The sequence below is a fragment of the Pseudorca crassidens genome, chromosome 19 (genome assembly GCF_039906515.1).
Source record: "Pseudorca crassidens isolate mPseCra1 chromosome 19, mPseCra1.hap1, whole genome shotgun sequence".
NCBI classification, from domain to species: Eukaryota; Metazoa; Chordata; class Mammalia; order Artiodactyla; family Delphinidae; genus Pseudorca; species Pseudorca crassidens.
The window spans coordinates 10547324-10570243 of NC_090314.1; the positions used below are offsets into that span (position 1 = coordinate 10547324).

Genomic DNA, 22920 nt, shown 5'->3' on the forward strand with positions numbered 1-22920 from the left:
GAAGGTCCGGGTGGTGGGTGAGGAGTAGAAGTACTAGATGGTTCTGGGCGCCTTCCCATCTCTAACTGTAGGCTGGAACCAATTCTCTGCGTTCATCCAAGAGTACTTTCTGTTTCTATGTTTTTGGGGAAGTTGCTTTTTCTTGGTATTTAGCGAGTCAGGAAAAGAAAAATCATTGGCGTTCACGTCTCTCAACGCCTCAGGTAGGGCTGTGGCTTTTGACCAGCAATAACGGCTGATCTTGCGGCCAATTTTGAACGCCTCTAACAGATATTGTGACACAGAGTCCCGTTCAAGAGGGGAAATGGAAATTCCAGCCTTGCCCTTTGCGAACTCTGACATAAACTGAGATTCTTTCGTTGCCAGGGCTGTCAGCACAGTAGCTAACTTCTCATTCCCAGTTTGCAATGAGAAAACGGAGGCACAGGGAAGTGCAGTGACTTCCGGGATCCCGCGAAGAGTTCTTCCAGCTCCGGTAAAACTACATCTGCCGCGTGGCCTGTGGGGGGAAAGGGGGCCGCCAGAAAAGGGCCTCGACTCTGGAGACTACCCCAACCCGCCTTCAGGAGCCGAGAAATGGCTAAGTCACAGCCATTGGTGGTGGAAGGCGAGAAAGTCAGACCAGAGGCTGGAGCAGCAGTGCGCAAAGTCTGGATCGGCTGGTATTTCTAGGAAGGTTTCTGCCGAAGGGTGATGGTCACGGCACCCGTCTGCACAGCAGGGGTGCAGACATTTTAAATGTTAACAGCACCCAAAGAAAATAGAAGTAGGAGGAGGAAGTGGGGCGCTCGGTCGCAGTGAGAGAAGGAAGCAGCTCGTCGGAGCTTCCCCTTTCTCCTCCTTCCCCGAAGCCCTCACCCCAGGCCCCTCTCCTGCTCCGCCCACCCATCCAGCCCCGGCCAAAGCCGCGCTTCCGCTCCCCCGGCCTCACCTCACCTCACCTCATTCCTGGGGGGTCGCTGGTGCTCGTTGCTGGCGTCCCTTCTGCCGTGCCCGCCCCCTGCCAGGGCTGTTCCTTCCGAGGGCAGACGGGCTCAGAGATGGGGCTGCTTCTCAGGCGCGCGGCTGACTCGGGCCAGACTCCGAGGACGCTTGTGTCAGGCCGGCGCCTCGCCGACGCTGCCCGGCCACCAGGTGGCGCTAGAGGCCGGCTGGGTGGTCAGCCCCGCCCCGCTCCCGTCCCGAGCAGGCCCGGCCCCGGCGTGGCCCCGCCCCCAGCCCGCCGTCGGAGCGGAGCCCGGATAGATGCTGGGACTTACCGCGCGCGTCTCCAGCTCGGGCGTGGTGGTCCCGACCGTACCCGGAATCGCAGGGAGTCGCCGCTGGAGAGGGGCTCGGCGCCCAGCGGGGACTGCAGGTGTGTGGCCGGGGCGCGGGGGCGCGGAGGGCACGCGTGGGGGCCCGAGGCCGAGACAGAGTTGCCCGCGGACCGTCGGGCAGCCGTGCGCCCTAAGAGCGTCAGCTGCAGCGGGTGGGCTGGACAGAGCCTGCTGTCTTCTGGCTCCGTGAATAGGGTCCACTGCTGGGGACGGGATCCGCACACAAGCGTGCCCAGTAATCCCGGAGATAGAAGGGCGGTTCGGCGACTGTCCATCCTTATCTAGGTAGCCACTGCTGGCCGTGTCTGTGCGGTCCGAGCGTGGCCGCAGCCTTCTGCTGCCTCTTTTAAGGCCGCCCTTTGTCGTGGGGTCAAAGAGTCTGCCTTCCCGTCTGAGAGCTCTCTCGGTGAGCCTTCGCATAAGGGGTCCTTAGCCACCAGGACCGCTAGCGAGCGTGGGTTCCCAGACAGTGGCTGCTGTCAGCGGATTCGTGTTTACACCCCGGGTGTCCCTGTGTGACTCTGTGTGCGTGTGTGCATGTGTGTGCGCGTGGGCGTGCGTGCTGGCCTATCCCAGGCCTGGGGTAAATAAGCAAGAAGTTCAGGTCAGTAGGAGGAAGGAGATTGTTCAGAGGGAAAAGGAAGGCGAGATGAAAGCAGCAGGATGTGGTATCAAGTGAGTTGCAAGCCTCCTGCAGAGAGGAGGAGTGGGTTTAGGCGAAATGAGGGCCAGAAGTAGGCCAGGTCTGCCTCCAGGGTCCTGTCTGGATCCCCTTCTCTTCCTGCCGGTGTGGTCGTTCTGTCTTCTCCTCCACAGCTCCCTTCCTCCTGGCCTGGGACCACCCAGTAGGGCACTGGTTCCCAGAACTTGTTAAAACACACATTCTCCAGGCACCCCCTACAGCACAGCTTTCCAAGGGTGGGGTCTGGAATCTGTATTTTTCTAAACTTTGAATAAGCTCCTGAAGTGATGGGGCTGGTGCCGTTGCTTGGGAACCCTGTGTGGTGTGGAAAGGAGGCCGGGGGCTCCAGCCGGACCCGGCTGGCACTGGGTGTTTGCAGAACAAGGGAGTGGACGTCTTGTGCTTACCTGCTTCCTCAGTGTGGCCATCGCGGTGTGGGTCCAGGAAGACAGAGAAGACAGTTTCAAACGGTCCAGCTCTCTCTTCCTGCTTCAGGGTACCCTCCTCTGCTTTCTGGAGAATAACTAGCTGGGATGCTGGGTAGGGACAGCTCAGGGTCTTTGTATGCTGGGCCTCATTGGGGTTTTAAGAGCCCTGCCAATCTCTTAGGTGAGGGATGACAAACTATCTTCTCTCCACAAGCTGTAGTGGAAGAGGACCTTCTGCCTCCCCTCCCTGTCCCTCCCTCCCGTGCACCCCTTTTCGTTTCTTTGGAGAAGAATCAAGTGGAAGCTAACTGGGTGAAAAGCATGTTTGGGGTTACTGGAAGGGTCGCGATGGGGAGGTTCCACAGTGGAGGCTGCTCCGTAGTCCCAGGTTAGTGGTTGATCACAAGTTTACTGGCTGAGAAGTGGGAGAAGGAGAGCCAGTCGCCTTTGCCTGGGCAGCCCGGCGTCGGAGGCCCCAGCTTGGGTTCAGACGAGCACTCAACTAGTGTTGACTTGGTATTAGTTCAGAGAGGCTCACCCCAAGAAGCCGAGCTGGCCAGCCCTGTGGGACCTCTGTGAACCAGAAGGCTTGTCTGGTGCAGCTGTGGGTGGGCTGAAAGCCTGGATCAGCTTCTTAAGAGAGGAAGCTTCTAGAGGGGCAAGATAGGGTGGTCGCCAGCAGCTCAAGGGAGAGGCGTGAAGTTTTGAGCTTTGAGCTTCTGTCATAGATGGGGTGGGAGGCGGACAAAGGAAAGACTACATCTGACTTCTGCCCAAAGGCAAGATGAGACACTCCCACAGCAAACATATATTACATATTAGAATATTCCATCAATTCGAAGATGTACATATTTTCACTTTTTTTTAACAATTCTGAAATCAAGATACATCTTACCATCAATGGTATCCTACCATTATAATAGGCAGCAATATTTCTTTCTTAATGGCGCACAAAATAATGGTGCCTCTTACAATCGATGGTATCTTTTTTTAAAAATTTATTTACTAAATCAGAGTTTCTAAAACTATTCCATCTGTCCTGCAAGATGTTCCACGAAAAAGAAAAGGACTCCTGTCTAAAAGTTCATGAAATAGGAAACCCTATTCCTTCCTTAGAGATTTATCAAGCACGCTAAAGTCTGTGAGAAGTCCTATAGTCGAAAAAGTGATTTAATTTTTTTTTAACATCTTTATTGGAGTATAATTGCTTTACAATGGTGTGTTAGTTTCTGCTTTATAACAAAGTGAATCAGTTATACATATACATATACATATGTCCCCATATCTCTTCCCTCTTGCGTCTCCCTCCCTCCCACCCTCCCTATCCCACCCCTCAAGGTGGTCACAAAGCACCGAGCTGATCTCCCTGTGCTATGCGGCTGCTTCCCACTAGCTATCTGTTTTACATTTGGTAGTGTATATATGTCCATGCCACTCTGTCACTTCGTCCCAGCTTACCCTTCCCCCTCCCTGTATCCTCAAGTCCATTCTCTAGTAGGTCTGCATCTTTATTCCCGTCATGCCCCTAGGTTCTTCTGATTTTTTTTTTTTTAGATTCCATATATGTTAGTATATGGTATTTTTTTTTCTCTTTCTGACTTACTTCACTCTGTATGACAGTTTCTAGGTCCAACTGATAGCATCTTATTCAATTCTGTTAAACACGATGTGTGTTTTACAGATATGGGGGGATGCTTTCGATGTACACAGGTACACACAGAATTATGTCATTCTTGTAAGTGAATTTGCACACATCACTTTTTCCAGTAGCTCTACCTTCTAAACACCCAAACTTTTCATGGTATCCAGTTTTAAAGGGAATCTTTGTCAAATGTGTTGCTTGCCTTTGTCAATCTAGCACACGGTATGTGATTTAATAATTTCTTGAAAATATCAAACGGTTCTACCTGCCATATTGTACCTTGGGTCTGCTCGGGGCAAAATTTCTGTCATCTTTCTTTTTGTCCTTTCCCCCTTTAGCTATAACTTCATGGTGTTGGGCAGTGGGCTAAGTACTTCTCCATTTCCTTTAATCTTCACAGCCACACTCTGAGGTCGCTATAGCTGTTACTTTATTTCATGTTGGGGGGAAACCGGGGGCCGAGACCACACTGCTAGGAAGCACCAGAGCTGGGCTGATGACCAGAGATGACCCAGCCCAAGTGGCAGCCTGTCTGTGCCTGTGGAGGTCGTGGCTTGTAGGGCATGACTTTGGGGGCCTGAATCGTGGCCGTCTCCAGGTCTTTTCTGTTTGCTTCCAGGCTAGTGGCTGGGAGGTTACAGATAGTTGGGTTATCAGCTAAGTGACTTACGGATACGCGAGGTATAGCTGTAGCAAGGTGCATGCGATTGGAGGGTGGGGGCCGATGAATGGGGAAAAGGGGGTGACTGGTGGCACAGAGCAGACACTGGCTCCTTCTTGTGTCTAGCGGGTCTAGCAGTCGGGGCACATGGCTTTGAGCTTTAGAGTTTGTCCTCAGCGGGAGACGCCTGCCTCCAGCCTTCCCCAACTCCCAGCCCAGCCTCTTTCCTGTTGCCACGGTGATGTAAGGCAGCCAATCTGAACAAGTCGCTTTTCAGCTGCAGACCCTTCAGAGCTGCTCTTGCCCTCTGGAGAAGGTCCGTACCCCTTAGCGTGGCTAGCAAGGCCCCCTGCCCCCCAGCCCAGGTCACCCTGCCTGCTCTGTACCTTTGCACGTGTTCTTCCTTCCCTCCACGTTGCCCTTCCCTTCCTCTGCCTGCCCGCTGGACCGGGAATGCATCCTTGGATGCCCAGCTCCAACCTCATCGCCTTTAAAGTCTTTCCCAGTCCCCTCCTCACTCCATAGCCCTGGCCACCCTGTCCTTCCGTCCTCACCGTGCCTTTCACGTCCTACCAGAGCGCTGGCCCGTCTGGCCTGCAGGGTCTGAGCATCAGTGACCAGCGCTCAGCCTGGCTTCAGCCATCGCCACCGCAGGATCTCTCCCCAGGACGTCTCAGGTGAGAAATCCCCGCGTAGCAGCAGCGGAGGATGTGAGTACAGGGTGGTGCGAGGGGCAGAGGGTGGGGTGCAGAGGGAGTGGTGCACTTTTCATTTTCGTGTCCTCCAGTCTTTCTGCTGTTGTTGTTGACCCAGGCAAATGAGTCTGGGTGGTTTCCTCGTGGGGGGCAGGGCTGGGCTGTGAAGACTAAAGGCAGCTTCCAGGCTTCTGCCTCTTGTGGAGTCAAGGGACCGTGTTCCTGCCTGACTCCTCCGCTCCCAGCCCTGTGACCCTGGGTGAGTCCGTGTACGTCTCTGGGTGTCAGTTTCCCCGTCTCCCTCCAAGTGCACACGAGATGCTTTCCACGGCCCCTTCCTCACCTCCAACGTGCCGTTCCTTGTCTTAGCACTTCTGCACGGAGCACCTTCCGGGTGCCGGGCACGTGCCGGGCTCTGAGGATCCTGAGTGCGACAGATAATGTTCCTGCCCTCGTGGAAGTTAGTCTGGTGGGCAGGACACTAGACACATATCACGTAATGACAGTCGTGACAATGATGGGGTCCTCTGAGAGTACAGAAAGGGAGCCCAGTATAGTTTGGGGGTTAAGGAGAGGCTTCCTTGAAGAAGTCACATTCGAGTTGAGACTTGAGAGATACAAAATAGAAGAAAATAGCAATGCTCACAAAAATAATTCCTAACACTGAGCGGACACGTGCTAAGCGCTCTTTGGGTGCACCCTCTCAGGTATTCCTTTCGGCATCTCTGTGGGGTGTGGGGTCCTCCTCTCCTGCGAGAACGAGGTGAGATAACTCTGGCATAGACCAGGGGCTCATCCCCAGTGCCCCATCTCCTCCTTGCTTGCCCCTCCCCCATACTCCAAGGTCTGGCTTCGCGGCATTAAGGCCATAAGAGCTGTTAGGGGGCGCCTCCCTTTTCCTTTGCACTGATCGTCGCCAGAGAACGTGTTTCGTTGCTGCTGCCGGGGCTCCCTGCAGGAGTCCCCTGCATTTGTGCTTTTCTGTTGGCCATCCACGGAAAGCCACCGCATAGTCTGCTGGCCCTTCCTTTCGTCTGTCTTGGAGCTGCTGTCCTTGCAGGGTTAAGCAACCCGATTTTGTGTATTCTCTAAGAAGTCACCTCTTCAGCCTTCACATCCTTCTTCTTCATCCCAAGTTTTCTTCCCAGGACCACGAGGTCTCTGCGGACGTACCTCTGGCTTTTGGGTCTGAGCATTTGTTCCTGAATGGCTTGGTGGTTTTGACTCGTGTCAGGCAGTTCTCCCCACAGCCATTTCCATGCAGCCGGGCTGAGGCCACCCACCTCCTCAGTGCATTTTCTGGGTGAGATCATATCCACACCTGCAGCTCTTACGGAAGAGTTTCGAACCCTCTGTCAATAACGGGCCTCTTTGAAAAACTGATAAAGTGATAGATCATCTCCTCCACCCCCTACCCCCCTGGCAAAAGGCACACGTGTGCACACACACACACGCTCTTGCAAAGTTTTGCAGAAAACCTCAGGGTCTTCTCAGACCTCTGCTGTCCACCACGGAACCCAGGTGAATAGCCTCTGTTCTGGAAAACAGGACTTTGTCTTCACTGATTTCTTTGGCTAACCCCCAGCACAGCTCCACGCGGGAGTCGGCTGTTGTCAGAGGCAAGGTGGGGTGATGATGGGTAGTGAACACCGCCATGCAGGTGTTCATGCAGGCTGCAGAGGAGGCCGCTGGTGACTCCCTGGGGTGCTCTCGGGGCTCCGTGCAGGGACCAGTCCCGAGCCACATGCGAGCTTTCTGGGTTTATTGTCAAGTGTTGAATTCAGTCCGTTTCCAAGATGATTAAAGAACATTACTTTGGCTAGTGGTGTCTGATCCGCCCCCCCCGCAACCAGGGAGCTAGATTTAAGGCTCCAGGGAAGCCAGAGACCACGAGACCAGAGAAGGTGCGTGTTTGTGCCTCTTCGCACGAATAGACGCTGTCCAGGAAGCAGAGAGGCAGCCACTGCTGCCGTTTTTGCCGTCTATATTCTCACGGCCTCCCGCATGCCCAGGGACTGGCGGGAGCCTGAGGCTTTGTTTCACTGATGTGGTCACAGCTCTTTAAGGGCCGACGCCTTGAAGTCAAGTGTCACGTGTGAAGGAAGTTTTCTTCAATTCCTCATTTGTAAGGATTTGTTAAAGCATGAATGGAAGTTAGGTTTGTCCATTACAACTTGAAGCATCTACTGGGAAACGCTTGTGTTCTTTCACCTTGAGGTAGATTTGCGTGACATGTTATATTATTAACTTCCTTCTGCTCTGCTTGCACTTCTGGAATAAACTCTACTTGGTCAAGGAGTTTTGTTCTTTCCGTACAGCGCTAGGCTTGATTTGCTGCGATTCCCTTTAGGATTTTTGCATCTATGCTCGCAAGTCAGGTCGGCCTATATTTTCCTTTCCCGTACTGCCGTTGTCAGGTTGTGATGTGCTGGTTTTGTGACGTGCTGGGTTTGGAGGCATTTCATCTCCTCCTGCACCCTGCGGACAGCTTGTAGAGCTGGGAATGATCTGTTCGTTGGAGGCTGGGAGAACAACTCTGGTCTTAGGTCTTCCACTGCTGGATTCTTGGTTTCCCACCGCCCCCCCCCCCCAAGCCTTCCTCTCCTTTTCTCTCTTCCTCAGTCCTCCCACGTACACACCTAGCACCTCAGTGCTCCCAAGCTGGAACCCGAGAGTCATCTTTGATTCTTGGGCCTCCAACAGTCAGCCAGTAATTCCCATGAGTCCCAACTTTCTCTGCCCTTTGGCTAAGGGAAGGCCCATTTCCACTCTTAGATGCTTCCATCCATCTGGAGAGCAGTTCAAGGCCAGATGCTGCGTTTAGCGGGGATGCAGATGAACTACCTTATACCTGGAGAAAGGTAACCAAGATAGTGGTGGCATAATACAAAACGTTTACAGAAGGAGAGATGTTCTTCTCTAAGAAGAGGATGTAAGGGAGAAGTCATGTCCATCTTTAGATGTTTGAAGGGCAACATCCTTTGGAAAAAGTGAAGACCTGCCCTGTGGAGGTCATTCTCCAAGAAGGAAAAGGGACTAATGAAGGGAAATTATAAGGAAATAGACCTCAGCTCGCCACAAGGAAGATCTTGAAGAAAGTCAGACCGGATTAACAATGGAATGGGCGGCCTTGTGGTAGTGAGTTCCCCATTGGGAGATGTATTCGGGGAAAATACATGTCAGGTGTAGAAACTGAAGCCGTGAGAATGGAGACGGAGATCACTTCATTTCTAAGAGTTGGTAGCTCTCCAGGTCACAGTGGCCGTGTCATACTGGCTGTAGAAAAGTTGGTTGTTCTGAGGACATAATTTGAATTTAAGAAATTCGATGGCCTTGAATAAACAGATCCCAAAACTGGGCAGTCCCCTTACGAATCCCACAGCCCCTCTTCACAGCCCGTTTCCCCAGGGCAGGAGCCTGTTGGCGGTTAGAAAACCAGAGCCGTCCATGGTGAGACCCTGGAAGCATGAGTGGACACCGGGCTGCTTGCCCATATCCTGTGCTGGAGAAGGGGCTTTTGTGATGGTGGTGGGGGTCTCTTGTTCTTGCCTCCTTCCAACACCTGGTGAAGTAGACTACTTCAGAGTCACCTTCCTGTGTGGCTGTCGCAGATAAACTCTCGGGGCCAACCCCCCCAACCAGGTTGCGCTGGAAATTACTGGCCTCTTGTTCTTGGGGTTTTCGAGCCAACGTTTTGTGGGCCTTTGCATCTTGCATTCACTTCTGTACTGACATCTTGGGAGTTTCATTTTGAGAAAACCCGAAACTCAGAGCTCTCCTTGGCCTGTTGTTGTGCTTAAGAGAACACAGGGGGCTGTGGTGCGATGTTCAGGCTCCAGGATGGGGATAGAAGATGAGTTGTCTCATCCTAGCTGTCCCCCACTCACCTCCTTGTCTGTCTGAGCCTGTTCCCTCTTGGATCAATGGGCTCTATATTCTGACACCCCATGAGTTTTCAAAGTCTGCTGTCCAAGAATACATCAGTAGGAGCTACTCTGACGGGCTGAGCAGAGAGGGGACCCGCTCCTTCCTTCATGGTACCCGTGTCATGGCGGGACTCGCAGGGACTAAAGTCCTTCTGATCACGGTGGTGCCCTGCCTCCCTCTGCCCAGGCTCCTCTGCTGGATGGCTTCCTCTAAGGTCATTGGTGGCCTTGTAATGGCAGATTCCAATGGCCTCCTCCCAACTGCATCTCTCTCTGCAGTGTCCGTAGCATTTGCTGCCCAGCACCCCTTCCTAGAGCCTCTTCCTCACCGTGTGCACCTCCTGGCGTTCCTCTGCACATTTCTCTCTTGCCGGCCGTGGACGTGCTTAGCTCCCTCACCCCAGACCCTTGTCTCCAAGCCCACGCTGGTCATTTTCACCATTTCAACATCCACACACGCCCAGAGCCCAACTCTTCATCCCCAGAGCAGGCTTCCTCTCCAGACTTCCCCATTTGGGGGTCTCTAGTGAAACCAGACTCCTGGTCTGGAGATGTCGCAGTCACCTCTGAGTCCTTCCTCCCTCTTCCTGTCCCCGCTCTCCAGCCAGCTTCGACGGTGCTTCCTTTCCCCCAGCGTTCTTGCTTCTTCTCATTTCCCCATCGTCCTCCTGGCCACACCACTCAGCTTTCGTCATCGTCACCGTAGGCCTGCTCATGGGCCTTCCGGGCCCTGCTCTCTTCCTTGCTTCCCCAGGAGATTCTTCTAAAGAAACTCCTTCGTCGTCATACTCAGAAGCCTTTGGTGCCACCCGCCTCCTAGGGAAAGTCCAAAGTCCAAGGTCTTGTGTTCTAGTTTCAAAGCTGAGTCCCGCTATCTTCTCCATGAATCCACACCCTCTCCTCCAGCCTGACTCAGGTCCCCCAAGACCTGATGGGTGTTCTTACCTCTCGCCTCCCCCTCCCGATGAGGAGAACTTCCCAACCATCGTGTTCAGTGCCAGCTCCCCACTGCAGGGCCGGCATCTGGTGATGCTCAGCTCGTGTTCGGGGCATGAATGATTGCCTGGTGGCAGCCAGCACAGAGGAGGCCTGGGTCGGCCCCGGTGGCTGATGACTCGGTGTCTGAGATCTTTGTGGGGTTCAGTCATCCTCTGGGGAGGCACCCTCCAGGCACCTCCCTGGATTCTGTGGGCATCTGAAGGGGCAAAGCCCTGTGTCTTGGCAGTCCAGTACGGGCGAGACAAGGCAGATGTCCTCCTCTGGGGGGCTTCAGACCCCGGAGGCCCTGGCAAAGTCCAGCTGCTAAGCCCTGGCTCCTTGGGAACTTCCGTCCCACCCTCCAAGTTACTCAGATTCAAGGCAGCAGCTCTCTAAGTCAGGGAGCTGGGAAGCCCTGGGGAGCTGCCCCGGGGACAAGCCACTCCCAGGCTGGTGACCCCGCCTTACACGAGCCTGGGGAAGTGTCTGTTTGCAACATGGTGTTTACAAGGCAGAGGGGCTTCCTGTCTGCCTACCAGGCAGGCTGTGGGGCAATCAGGAGCTGTGTCTTAAGGGGAGTGGGGCAATGAAATGCTTGGAGGATTTCTGAGGATTCTTCAGACATCCCAGGGGGTGCCTGGCCGTGCTGACCCTGGAAGACGCCAAGGGTGAAGTGGAATGAGCTCCAGTTTTTAAACTGGGAGAAAATTAAGTATGACTGATAATTATTATTAATTTGCACATTGCCCTTTACAGAAAGCATTGTTAACAATCGTGGCCCTGCTCGTCTAATGTGCGGCCCATCAGAGTGAAAAGCGATTCCCTTCTGTCACTCCCAAGCAGGGATGAGCTTCTTTTTCCCTTCCTTTTTTTTTTTGAAAGGGAGTTATGCTTTGGGGAGGAAAGAAGGCTTTCTGGGGGAAGGAGAGAGTAGTGGAAAGGCCTCCCCAGGAGAGAGAAGCTTTCCATTCTACTTCCGAGTCCATCCAAGGTGGAGAGTGACGCGCCTCTCTGTGCCCATCTGAGAAATGGGCTGAGACTGGCCCACCCACCAACCTGGAACCAACCGGCATGGCGCCCACAAGAACACGGGCCTGTGTCCAGAGCCCCTGGCTATCTCTGGTTTCCAACATAAGCACCTGAAAAGGTCTGGGAACGTGCCTCATGATCTCTTGGCTCTGGGGACAGGAATATTCCAGGTGCTCTCTCTAGAGAGTGGGTGATCCAAAGATGGGGCTCACCCTCTTTACATGACTTCTGAGGACCTGAGATTGTTTACTGTGGTGAATTCTTTCTCTGAACCCATTAGAAAAAAGATGCAGAACATGAGCTGCCCCTCCCCCCGCAGGGCAGAGGTGCGAGGGACACCTGTGCCGCCAACACGTTAGCCTGCCGGTCATGGTGCGATAATCCTGGTTTGTGTAGGGAGGTTTGCTGTAAAGTGCAAAGGAAGAAAACAGTAAGGGAACAGCCCTTGAAGAATCTGATACTCAAACCTCCTACTTGAAAGCGGCAGAGGTTGGCCTGAGGGCTGGGGTTGAGAAGGGAGGTGAGAAGTTGAGTTGAGCAGGGACTAGCCTTGTGTGGCATCCGGAAAACACACTTCTGAACAAGTGAGGCTATAGAACTCAGGTCCAAGGCGTGTGAGCTGTTCTGGGCTCGGGAGAGGAGGTCGTTCTAGAAGGCACCGGAGTCAGCTGGAAAAACAAGATGGCGGGGACGTGTGCGAATTGACAGAAGCAAGCCCTCAGTACTGGGCCAAGTACTGGATGCAATGGATGCAGAAGGAACTACCACCAACTTCCCACTCCCCTTATCCTCCCTCCCCGGCCCAGGTGCTCTCACTGTCCCACATTCTCCCTGAGATGGGTGTAGCGGCTGAGAACGCCCCTTCTTGCGCCAGCCCTCATCCCTGCTGGGTTCCCGTCAAGGCTCCTGTAGAGGGAATGTCGGAGGGACTGGGGTGGCCTCATGGTTGGGTCCAGAGCTCAGTCCTCTCAGAGAGTCCCGTTGCCCCTCCTCCCCCTACCCATCCAGTGCCTTTGAAGATGCGATTACTTCCCATTGACTGTGTTACTCCTAAGACCTGCTCAGTAGATGGAGGTGGGAACATTACTATTTTTTCAATTAAAGACTTAATTTTTTAGAGCAACTGTAGGGTTACGACAAGACTGAGAGGAAGGTGCAGAGATTTCTGCCCGTGCATAGCCTCTCCCATTATCAACATCACTCACCAAAATGACACTTCTTTTTTAACCAAGGAGGAACCTACATTAAAAAAAAACCTTTTATTTTATATTGGAGTATAGTTGATTGACTGTGATGTGTTAGTTACAGGCGTAGAGCAAAGCGATTCAGTTATACCCACACACGTATCCATTCTTCTTCAAATTCTTTTCCCATTTAGGTTATCACAGAATACTGAGCTGAGTTCCCTGTGCTATACAGCAGGTCCTTGTTGGTTATCCATTTTAAATATAGTAATGTGTACATGTCAATCCCAAACTCCCAGTCTATCCCTCCCCCCCCACACCCTTTCCACCTGGTAACCATAAAGAATGAACCTACACTGATACATCATAATCTTCCAACGTCCATAGTTTACCGTAGGGTTCACTCTTGGTATTATACATTCTATGGGTCTTATAAATGTATAATGACATATATCTATTATTATAATATTATACAGAGTATTGTCAATATCCTAAAATTCCTCTGGGCTTTGTCTGTTCGTCTCTCCCCCTCCCCCTCCCCCAGGAAAGCACTGATCTTTTTATTATCTCCATAGTTTCATTTGGAGGACATAATTTTTCACTAAACTATTTGATCTTGTCTAGGGAGGAAGAGTTTTGTAATACCCATACTTTATTCTCATGGTACCTTCTTATCAACCCATAAACGATTATCTCCAATTCATTTACCAAAACAGTACCCTCTCAACCTGAATGGCTTCAGTGCTGGCCAGTTAATCCAGTTTGCTCTGAAGAATGTCTGACCTTTAAATAACTCAGTCACGGCTGCTCCCCACAGAGCGGGATACACAGAGGTGGGCATACCATATGGGAAATATATGCTGCTTCTCTAGAGGATGACTTCGGCTTTCCAAGGGAACTTTGGGTACATCGTGTAGTCTCTATTTAAGGTCAGACCATAAAACATAGTCTATGAATTTGAGGAAAATCGCACCCGCTGTATCTAAATGACACAGTAATGAACAAACAAAAACATAATTTTGCTTCTTAGATAACTCAGTGTTGGCTGAAATATTAGTTAGTATATTGGTGCTTTTTATTTCGGAGAGACCCAAAATGGTAGTGGCTTAAACAAGATAGAACTTTATTTCTCCTTCAGGTAACAACAGTCTGAGCATAAGTGGTCCAGACTTTACATGACAACGTCGTAGGCTGGGAACCTATGCTCCTTCTATCTTGTTTTTGTCTTCCTCAACATGTAGCTTTCATCTCACGGTGCATGATGGCTACTCTAGCAATTGCCGTCACATCTGCCTTCTAGCTAGCAAGAGGAAGGAAGCAGCATGCTTATTCCTTTTAAAAGCATGATTTGGAAATTACACTTATCAACGTCTACTTATATTCCATTGGCCGGAAGGTAATCAGGTGGCCACACTTAGCTACAAGGGGATCTGGGAAATACAATCTAAATTTTCAAAAAATTATGTTACTATAGAAGAAGGGAGAATGGATATGGAAAGACAGTTATGAGTCTTATCCACATTTGAACTTTACTAGTTAGAGATCTTTCTGAATCTTCACTGTCATATAACAGTTCTTTATCCCTTCCATTGTGCAGTAGCCTACCTCCTAAGCCCTATTGAAAACTGTTAATAAAAAAATGACATCCTGGGCTTCCCTGGTGGCGCAGTGGTTGAGAGTCCGCCTGCCGATGCAGGGGACACAGGTTCGTGCCCCGGTCCGGGAAGATCCCACATGCCGCGGAGCGGCTGGGCCCGTGAGCCATGGCCGCTGAGCCTGCGCGTCCGGAGCCTGTGCTCTGCAACGGGAGAGGCCGCAACAGTGAGAGGCCCGCGTACCGCAAAAAAAAAAAAAGGCATCCTATACCTAAAGGTGGAATCAGCCCAAATGTCTATCTGCAGACAAATGAGTAAACAAAATGGGATCTGTACGTACAATGGAATAGTATTTAGCCTCAATAAGGAATGCAGTTCTGATATATGTTATAGTGTGGATGAACCTTGAGGACAGTACGCTAAGTGAAATAAGCCCATCACAGAAAGCCAGTATTGTCTGATTCGGCTTCTATGAGGTACCTAGCGCAGTTGTACTCATAGGGACAGGAAGTAGAATGGCGGTTATCGGGGGCTGGGCAAAGAGTGAAGTGGGAAACTAGTGTTTAATGGGGACAGAATTTCAGTTTGGGAAGATGAAAAAGTTCAGGAGGTGATGGTGGTGATGGTCACACAACAATGTAAATGTACTTAATGCCACTGAGCTGTATATTTTGAAATGGTTAAAATGGTAAATTTTATGTTATTTATATTTTACCACAATTTTTACCATGACATGCTCTAAAGGATCAAAAGCAGAGTTCTCCGACATTTTAGGAGAGGTGACCCCCAGATGAAGACCCTTGGCTCTCTCTCTCTTTTTTTTTTTTTTGCGATACACGGGCCTCTCACCGTTGTGGCCTCTCCCGTTGCGGAGCACAGGCTCCGGACGCGCAGGCTCAGCGGCCATGGCTCACGGGCCCAGCCGCTCCGCGGCATGTGGGATCTTCCCGGACCGGGGCACGAACCCGCGTCCCCTGCATCGGCAGGCGGACTCTCACCCACTGCGCCACCAGGGAAGCCCTCCTTGTCTCTTTTGAGTGAGGTTCTTAAGCCAGTGGTGAATCCATTTCTCTTGTGGTCATTCTGCTCACATTTTTCTTTACACTGTCAGGGGCCTGTAGCAGGATTTGCTAAACTTCAGATGTGCGGTTTTTGGGCATTCTCTTGTATCACCCGTTTAGTCGGTGAATTCCATTCTAGCCCCCGGTGGTCCCTGGACCTTTCCTGAATGTTGTCGGGGGGCTGGCAGACTCAGAGACTGTAGTTTCCAAGATTCTACCTTTTGTGAAGTTTTCCAAAATTGGGACAGCCTCTTCTAGGGCTTGTCCCCGTCTTTCTCTGTCTGTCTCACCCTCCGTCTTTGTCTCGTACGTCTTTCATTTTCTCTGATCCTTCAAAGATTATTGGTAGCAGTTCCCTTTCACAACCTCAAGTTTCCTTATGACTCTGAGAGGTATTTATACTCATGTGCAATCCTCAACTCATTTTAAGCAACTCAACTCTATTTGACTTTAGAGCCCTCTGTGTCGGCGGACGCTTCTCCTCCCAGGCTCCCCCGACCCCCTTGCTGGTGTGATCATCTAATTCCCAAGGCCAGAGTGACACTCAGCCATTGAAAATTTTGCAGTAGCTCCACAGGGCCCTGGAGTAAACCCTTATCACTTCACTTGGCATGTAAGGCCATTCTCAGTCTGACACCCCAGCCCAGGCATCTTCATCTCCCGACGCCCGTGTCATGCTTTATCCTCCGGTAGTTCTGAATGCCTGGTCGTTCCCTGCAGGAACCAAGCTGTCTCACATCTCTTGCCTCTGTCCATTTTCCCACCCCCGTGCCTGAATCCCGGGGCAGCTTCTTCCTGTAGACTTACCTTGGGAGTTACCTTCTTGGAGAAGCTTTGCTAATTGACCTTCTCCCTCCTCCATCACACCTGTCCCATGTTAACTTCTGCGGGGATGCCTCGCCCATTGGGGAGGGTCTAGTTGGAGGTTATTTTGAAAGGTGCTGCTCTGAACTTTCTGGTGCATGTCTTTTTTTGTTGGTTTTTTTTTTGTGGTACGCGGGCCTCTCACCGCTGTGGCCTCTCCCGTTGCGGAGCACAGGCTCCGGACGCGCAGGCTCAGCGGCCATGGCTCACGGACCCAGCCGCTCCAAGGCATGTGGGATCCTCCCAGACCGGGGCACGAACCCGCGTCCTCTGCATCGGCAGGCAGACTCTCAACCACTGCGCCACCAGGGAAGCCCTGGTGCATGTCTTTTGAGCATGTACCCGGGGGTGGAATTGCTGTATCATGGGGCAGGTTGTGCTGTGGTGGGTACCGCTAAACGGATTTCCATTTGGAAAGTGGCTGGACCAATTCACGCCCCACCTGCAATCATGAGGGTCCAGGTGTTTCACATCCTCACAGTGTTCTCCAGCTTTTTCGTTTCAGCCATTCTGGTGCATGTCTAGTAGCGTCGCATCGTGGTTTGAATTTGCATTTCCCTGGGGACTGATGAAATTGAGCACCTTGGCATGTTTGTTGGCCACTTGGAGATCCTCTTTTGTGAAGGGTCTATTCACGTCTTTTGGGTGATCTGTCTTTTTCATATTTTTTTTTCTTGGTGGTGACCTTCAGAAGCCCATCTTCCCTTCTGACCAAGAACTCCTTGAGATTTCTGGACGCCACCCCCCCCAGCCGCAGTACCTAGTAAGACCCTCAGATAACAGACACTCAGTACATGTTTGCTGTTGACTAAATAAACCGTCTTTGATCCATCCTTCCTGGTAGGATAACTGTTCTCCTTGAGAAAAAAGATGGAGGAAATAGCCACGGAGCAGTTCTGCTTTCTCTCCTGCCTCTGTAACTGTGCTGCCATCTTTCGTGAGTGGCTAGCCCAATCTCTCCAGGTTTAGGCTCTGAAGTAGCTCTGTGGGCCCTTTTTGATGTCTTCTGTGTTTCTCTCAAGCCTCCCTTTTGTGACATGCTCACTCCCACTCTTTTGTGATTTTTCTTGGGGACCTCACTTCCCACTTCTACGTACACCCCACGAAGTCACGCTGGCCCCTGACATCCCCCCTCTTTTCTCTTTCATGAGACTCTGTAGCTAGCCTCTAGAATTTAATTTTCTGAGTTTCTTTCCCTACTAAGCCATCCTCTCTGATTCCTGGCCTCTTAGGAGTCTGCTTCCTTAACGTCTAAGACGGGGGTCTGACTGTCCAGCATTTTCTTCTGGGATTAGTCCACACTTTGAGATGAGGTGGTCATTTCCCCCTGTTTTCCCCTCACTCCTATTTTACAAACCTTCCGTTATTCTCGGTCAGAATTAAAGACACAAGATAGAATAGTAGTTTTCCTCTTTGCTTCCTTGCCCTTCCAAGAGATGAGATGATCAGAGGAGCAAGGCTTTCTCAGGTGGCCTGGTTTTCACCTAAGTCTCTAAGGAGACATCCAGCTGCCGTCCAGGTGAAGCACGCGGCCATCCCTAGCCTTGCAGTGGCTCAGTTCTGGGATTCACACGAGGAAAGCGGCATCCTCATCTCAGTCAAGCTAGTGTGCGATCCCACGTGCTTCTCTCTTCTGTTTTCTTTCTTCAAACCTCTTGGTCATCCACTTATTCATTCATTATTCATTCATTGATCCAGCAAATATGTGCCAGGCACTCTTCCAAGTCCTCATGGAATGACATTCTGATGGGACTGGAGGAGAGAGACAATAAGCACGTTATCGTTTATTATTTATATAATAAGTAACATGAGTAGTGTGTCAGCTGGTGATAAGAGAGGTGGAAAGGGCTTCCCTGGTGGTGCAGTGGTTGAGAGTCCGCCTGCCGGTGCAGGGGACACGGGCTCGTGCCCCGGTCCGGGAAGATCCCACATGCCGCGGAGCGGCTGGGCCCGTGACCCATGGCCGCTGGGCCTGCGTGTCCGGAGCCTGTGCTCCGCAATGGGAGAGGCCACAACAGTGAGAGGCCTGCATACCGCAAAAAAAAAAGAAAGGTGGAAAAATAAAGCAGAGGTGCCAGAGGTTTACCAGAAGATTGCATTAAGAGCATAGCATAAAGACCGGAAATAGTGAGGGAGTTAGCCAAGCAGACATCTGGGAGCAGAGCACTCCAGTCAGAGGGAACAGCAGGTGTAAAGGTCCTGAGGCAGGTGTGTGCCTGGCATGTTGCCCTGGTCATTCTAGTCCACAGAATGTGGCAGCCACCATGCTGGTGTCAGCGTAACTCAGTATCTGAAATGAAGGACTGTGTATCAGTCATGTTTGTATCTACCACAGTATCCAGCAAAGTATCTTGTGGTCATATATACTCCATAAGAGAAGTTTCTATTCGAATAAGTGAATTTAGGTTGGACACCATCGAGGACCCTTTCATCTCTGAATTGCTGTGATCATCTTAGTTGCCTGGTGGCTTGCACCCATCTCTGAGTAGCTTGCTTTCTAGCTGTCCCATCTGGGCTCTTCTGAACACATGGTCCAGTGGCTTCTGGTCATGTCGCCTGGTCTCTGTCAGGGTGTGGGGTCTACACTGGATATGTATGTTCCAGATACTATTGCTTGTAACAAACTACTCCAAAACAGAGTGGTAGAAGACTCTAACCATTTTAATATGCTCACGGATTCTGTGGGCCAGGAATTTGGGCAGGGTACGACGGGGATGGCTCGTCTGTGTTCAGCGATGTCTGAGGCCTCAGCTGGGAAGGCCTGAACAGCTGGGGCCTGGGACTCTATATCAGAGTGCCTGCAAAGTGGCCACTCCCCGGGGCTTGGGCTTCCTCACATCATGGCGACCCCTAATGGGTAGCTAGATTTCTGACGCAACGACTCAGAGCTCCAAGTGCAAGTCTTCTAGTACATGAGGCCGTAGCTGCATCACCTTCACAGCACAGCTTGGGAAGCCACACAGTGTCACCTTCACCGTCATCTATCGGCTGAAGCAGTCACTTCAAGCCTGCCCATGTTTAAGGGGAGGGAATTAGATTCCACCTCTTGCTTGGGGAAGTGGCAAGGCTGCATTGTAGAAGAGGCCGTGGGATGGGAGAGGTTGTGGCCATCTTTGGAAAATACAACCTTACGATGTGCCTTCTATCCTCCTGGGGAGGAATTCTCGTTTTGTGTTGTCACTGGGCTGTGGTGGATTTTCAGATGTCTGCTTTGTACCCTGTCCAGCGTAAACTCCCAGTGTAAGAGGGTTGCTGGGACCGGCAACCTTCCTCCTCCCACTTCTTAGCCCCTGGGCGGGTAAGGCTCCCCAAGGTGCCGGGGTGGGGGGTAGTCAGGCACGGAGCAGGTGCTCTGCAAGAGTATACACACCCCTGGGGCGTAGCAGACGAACCTGTGTAACTGTCATTCTTTTGCTCAGTCTGATAATGGTCTCAGGTCGGAGAATGTCCTTAAGGGATGCATGCTGAAATATTAGATGGAACCGTAGGAACTCGCCGATATCTGCTCGCGTTTAATATGGTTCAGTCTAATATTGAGGTGTGATTTGTCGTGATATCCGCAACCTGCACCTTACTTTCAAACGGTTCAGCAAAATATGTACGTGTGTGGTGTCGACCTGAGAATTGGGTCTACCCGCTGGAGTGCAGCCTAGTAGGAGGAGTAAAGGCTGGGAGCAGAGGGAGGCTGGGGCACTTCTGTCCCCCTTCCTCCATCCACAACCCCTACTGGTAGCCTCCTTCCCAGCCCTGCCTCTGGGGGGAGAAGGGGTGAGGGGGGTGTTTCTGGTGGGGCTCAGTGGGATCTCTGCAGGGGTGGGGGAGGGATGGCAGCCTGGGGCTCTTGAGTTGTCTGCTCCCTGGAACGCCCCACATGCTCCTGACCGGAAATTCTCAAGGATTCAGACCTGCATGGGAGCAGCCCATCCACGTGCATCCTCCGAAAGGGTCCTCTGAGCCCCACGGCCCTTCTGCTTCCCTGTTTCCCAGGGAGCATCCTGCTTCCGAGTGTCCTCGAGCTGCGACGTTTCGGGTGGCTCTGTCACATCCTGTGCCCGGGTACCATTCTCGAAGCACAGCCAGATGTGCAAATTCTGCGGCTGTGCCCAGGGCCGAGCGCAGCACAGCTTGCTTTTCTTGGAAGTCACTGGTGATTTGTTAGAAAAACAGGAAACATTGGGGCTGCTGGTGTACATTCTGCCTTTTTTGTTTTTGTTTTCGAACCGCTTTCATCCGTCTCAGTCTCAGGACGTTTTAAGGGCATTTATGCTCTACCCAGCCCTTCAGGCCTCCTCCTTGACATTCCTCCCCACCTGTGCATCCTCTTTCTCTCTCCCTCTCGCCTTCTGCCGCCACCCTCCACCCCACCCCCAATCACTGCTACGGGGAGGAGGCAGGTCTAGGGAGCCACGGACACAGGTGCCGCATCTCGGTGATGTCTGTAACTTCGGGCATGTGCTTCTGGGGAGTCTGGCTTCCCCGCACCTGCCCTTCTCCTCCTACCTCGTCCCGCACCTTTATCACGGTGGTTAGACAGGAAGCAGAGTGGTCTCTGCCCACCGGGACCTGCTGGGGTAGCTTCCTGCTGCTGACACACGGGGGCAATGCGGCTGGGATGGGAAATCCTTCATCCCTCCTGGGTCAGACTGGAGCTGGACGTGTCCTCAGAAATCACTTTATCTCTCTGGGGACACAGAAGCCCCAGGTTGGATGCCTTGATTAAAAAGGAGGGATGGGAGGGGGTGAGGAGGTCTGGGTCCGGCTCTGGCCTTGCCCCAGACCATCCCCTCCCTGGCCGTGTCTCAGAAATGCAGGGGTGGGGCCTGTGGTCATTCTGTGCACTGAGCATTGGTTAAAGTGCCCGAAAGTGCTGCTGCTTCTTGGTGTCCCTTGGCGAGTTTTTCCTGGGTCTCATCTTGTCAGGGGTGAGCTCTGAGCATGCCCGGTGCTTGGCTTGGGGGTGTACTCGAGCCTTCTTGCTGTCCGTTCCCCACCCCATAAGGTATCATGATGGAGAGGCCCGTTTCCCATTTTATGGATGGAGAAACTGAGGTCCAGAGAGGCTATGGGGCTTAACCACTGTTCTCCGCTCCGCAGGCAGCCCCACGAGGCGAGGCCTCTCTGCCCAGGGAGCCCCCCTGGCTGGGCTTTGCCCTGGGTTCTCACCCAGTGCCTCTGCACCACGCCTGCAGCAGGGGCCTCCCCCTCTCCAGGGGGAACCGAGCTTAGGGGCTGCCCTTCTGAAGTCATATGAGAAGTGTTATATGAGAAATGAGAAACTCCCCAAACCTCTCAGGGGCGATGTTTGAAAAAGGCATTAAACTGGCCGGAGAGAGATATGCGTGGTAAGACAGAGACTAAGATGGGAACCAGCCCAAGAAACTGAAACACTGTTTAGGGAGCTTCCCAGAAAAGATGTGGTTTTGAGGAATTCTGGGCTAGGGACGGAGAATGGGTGGGAAGGCAACCCGTCCTCGCACTGGGACTCCTGAACGTCCAGGGCAACAACAGGTTCCGGGAGGGTGGGGGCAGGGGCAGGAGGCGTGGACCCTCCCTCCTCTCCTGCACACATTCCCATTCCTCCTGGTCCCACAGCTTCTGGGGAGCAGAGACTCTCACCCAGGGGTCTGTGAGCTTGGATGGGAAAGATGTGACATCTTTATTGTCACCCACCTCTAACTGAAGTTGAGTGTTTCCTGCCATGAGCAATGTAGGCAACAAACCAGTTACACTATTAGTAGCACCTGTGAACTGATCACCAGTAGAAATCCAGATGTTTTCCTTTCACTTTGCAGTTGTTGTTATGTACTGCAAACATCACTTATGCCTTTTATTACTTCAAAGCGATGCTGATGATTAGACCCACTGCTGGATTTTGTTATTTAATGTGTAATGAGAAGAACAGATATTACCATGTTGAAAGTCTGATTACTGCAAACAATTGATAATTATATTTCAGTGTAATTCATTTCCTCTGCAGTCCCATGCATTTTATTTCGTGCGTTTAAAACATTATTCTGAACGGGGGTGTCTGTAGACTTCTTCAGTGGGTCTAGGGCATAACGAGGTTAAGAATACCCACTACTGGAGCATTTAGGTAAAAAAATTCTAGGTGTTACCTGACAGCTGAGGAGGGCTTTGGTGTTAGGCAGACCTGAGTTGGCATCCTTGCTGCAGACCCTGAGAAAGTGGCTTTATCTCTCAGACCTATAGTTTCCTTATGGTATATAGAGATAAAAGAGGGTCTATCTTGAAGGACTGTTCCATGTGCAAGTGCTGGGCAGGCATTGGGAACCATGGTGGGTAGTAGCTGGGGGTAGTGGCAGTGGTTTATTTAAGCCCATGAGACTCAAGCAGGATTCTTTTTTATTACAGAGGAAACTCCAAGCTAAGTTCATTTCTTACCATCCCTCATACAGAAGGGAAAACTGTATACCTGGATAATGCCTGTCATCTTTTTCTTTTGCTCTGGACTGGGAGCAGCTAGCCCCCAGGTATCCAGTGTGAATCTTGGTCCATAAATTGAAGTATTTAAGAAATAACCACGTCCATGCAATGGAATAGTATTGAGTCATAAAAAGGAATAAGTACTGTTACATGCTACAACGTGGATGCACCTAGAAAACATGCTAAGTGAAAAAAGCCAGATGCCAAAGACCACATACTGTATGATTACATTTCTATGAAATGTCTAGAATAAGGAAATTCATAGAAACAGAGAGTGGATTAGTGGTTTTCAGATGATGGGGGAAGGAGAATGGGGAGTGACTGCTAATAGCTATGAGGTTTCTTTTTTGCGGTGTTAAAAATGTTCTCGATGTAGGTCGTGTTGATGGGCATACAATATCATGAATATGCT

General features: G+C 51.6%; 1 protein-coding gene across 1 annotated transcript in view; it reads left to right on the forward strand.

Moving 5' to 3' along the window:
• Positions 1-1225: 1225 nt before the first annotated feature.
• PIK3R5 (phosphoinositide-3-kinase regulatory subunit 5) overlaps positions 1226-22920 on the forward strand; it is a 73448-nt gene continuing 51753 nt past the window's right edge. The window contains exon 1 of the mRNA XM_067714198.1: positions 1226-1357. The gene's annotated coding sequence lies outside the window, so the exon portion shown is untranslated. The remainder of the gene's footprint in view (positions 1358-22920) is intronic.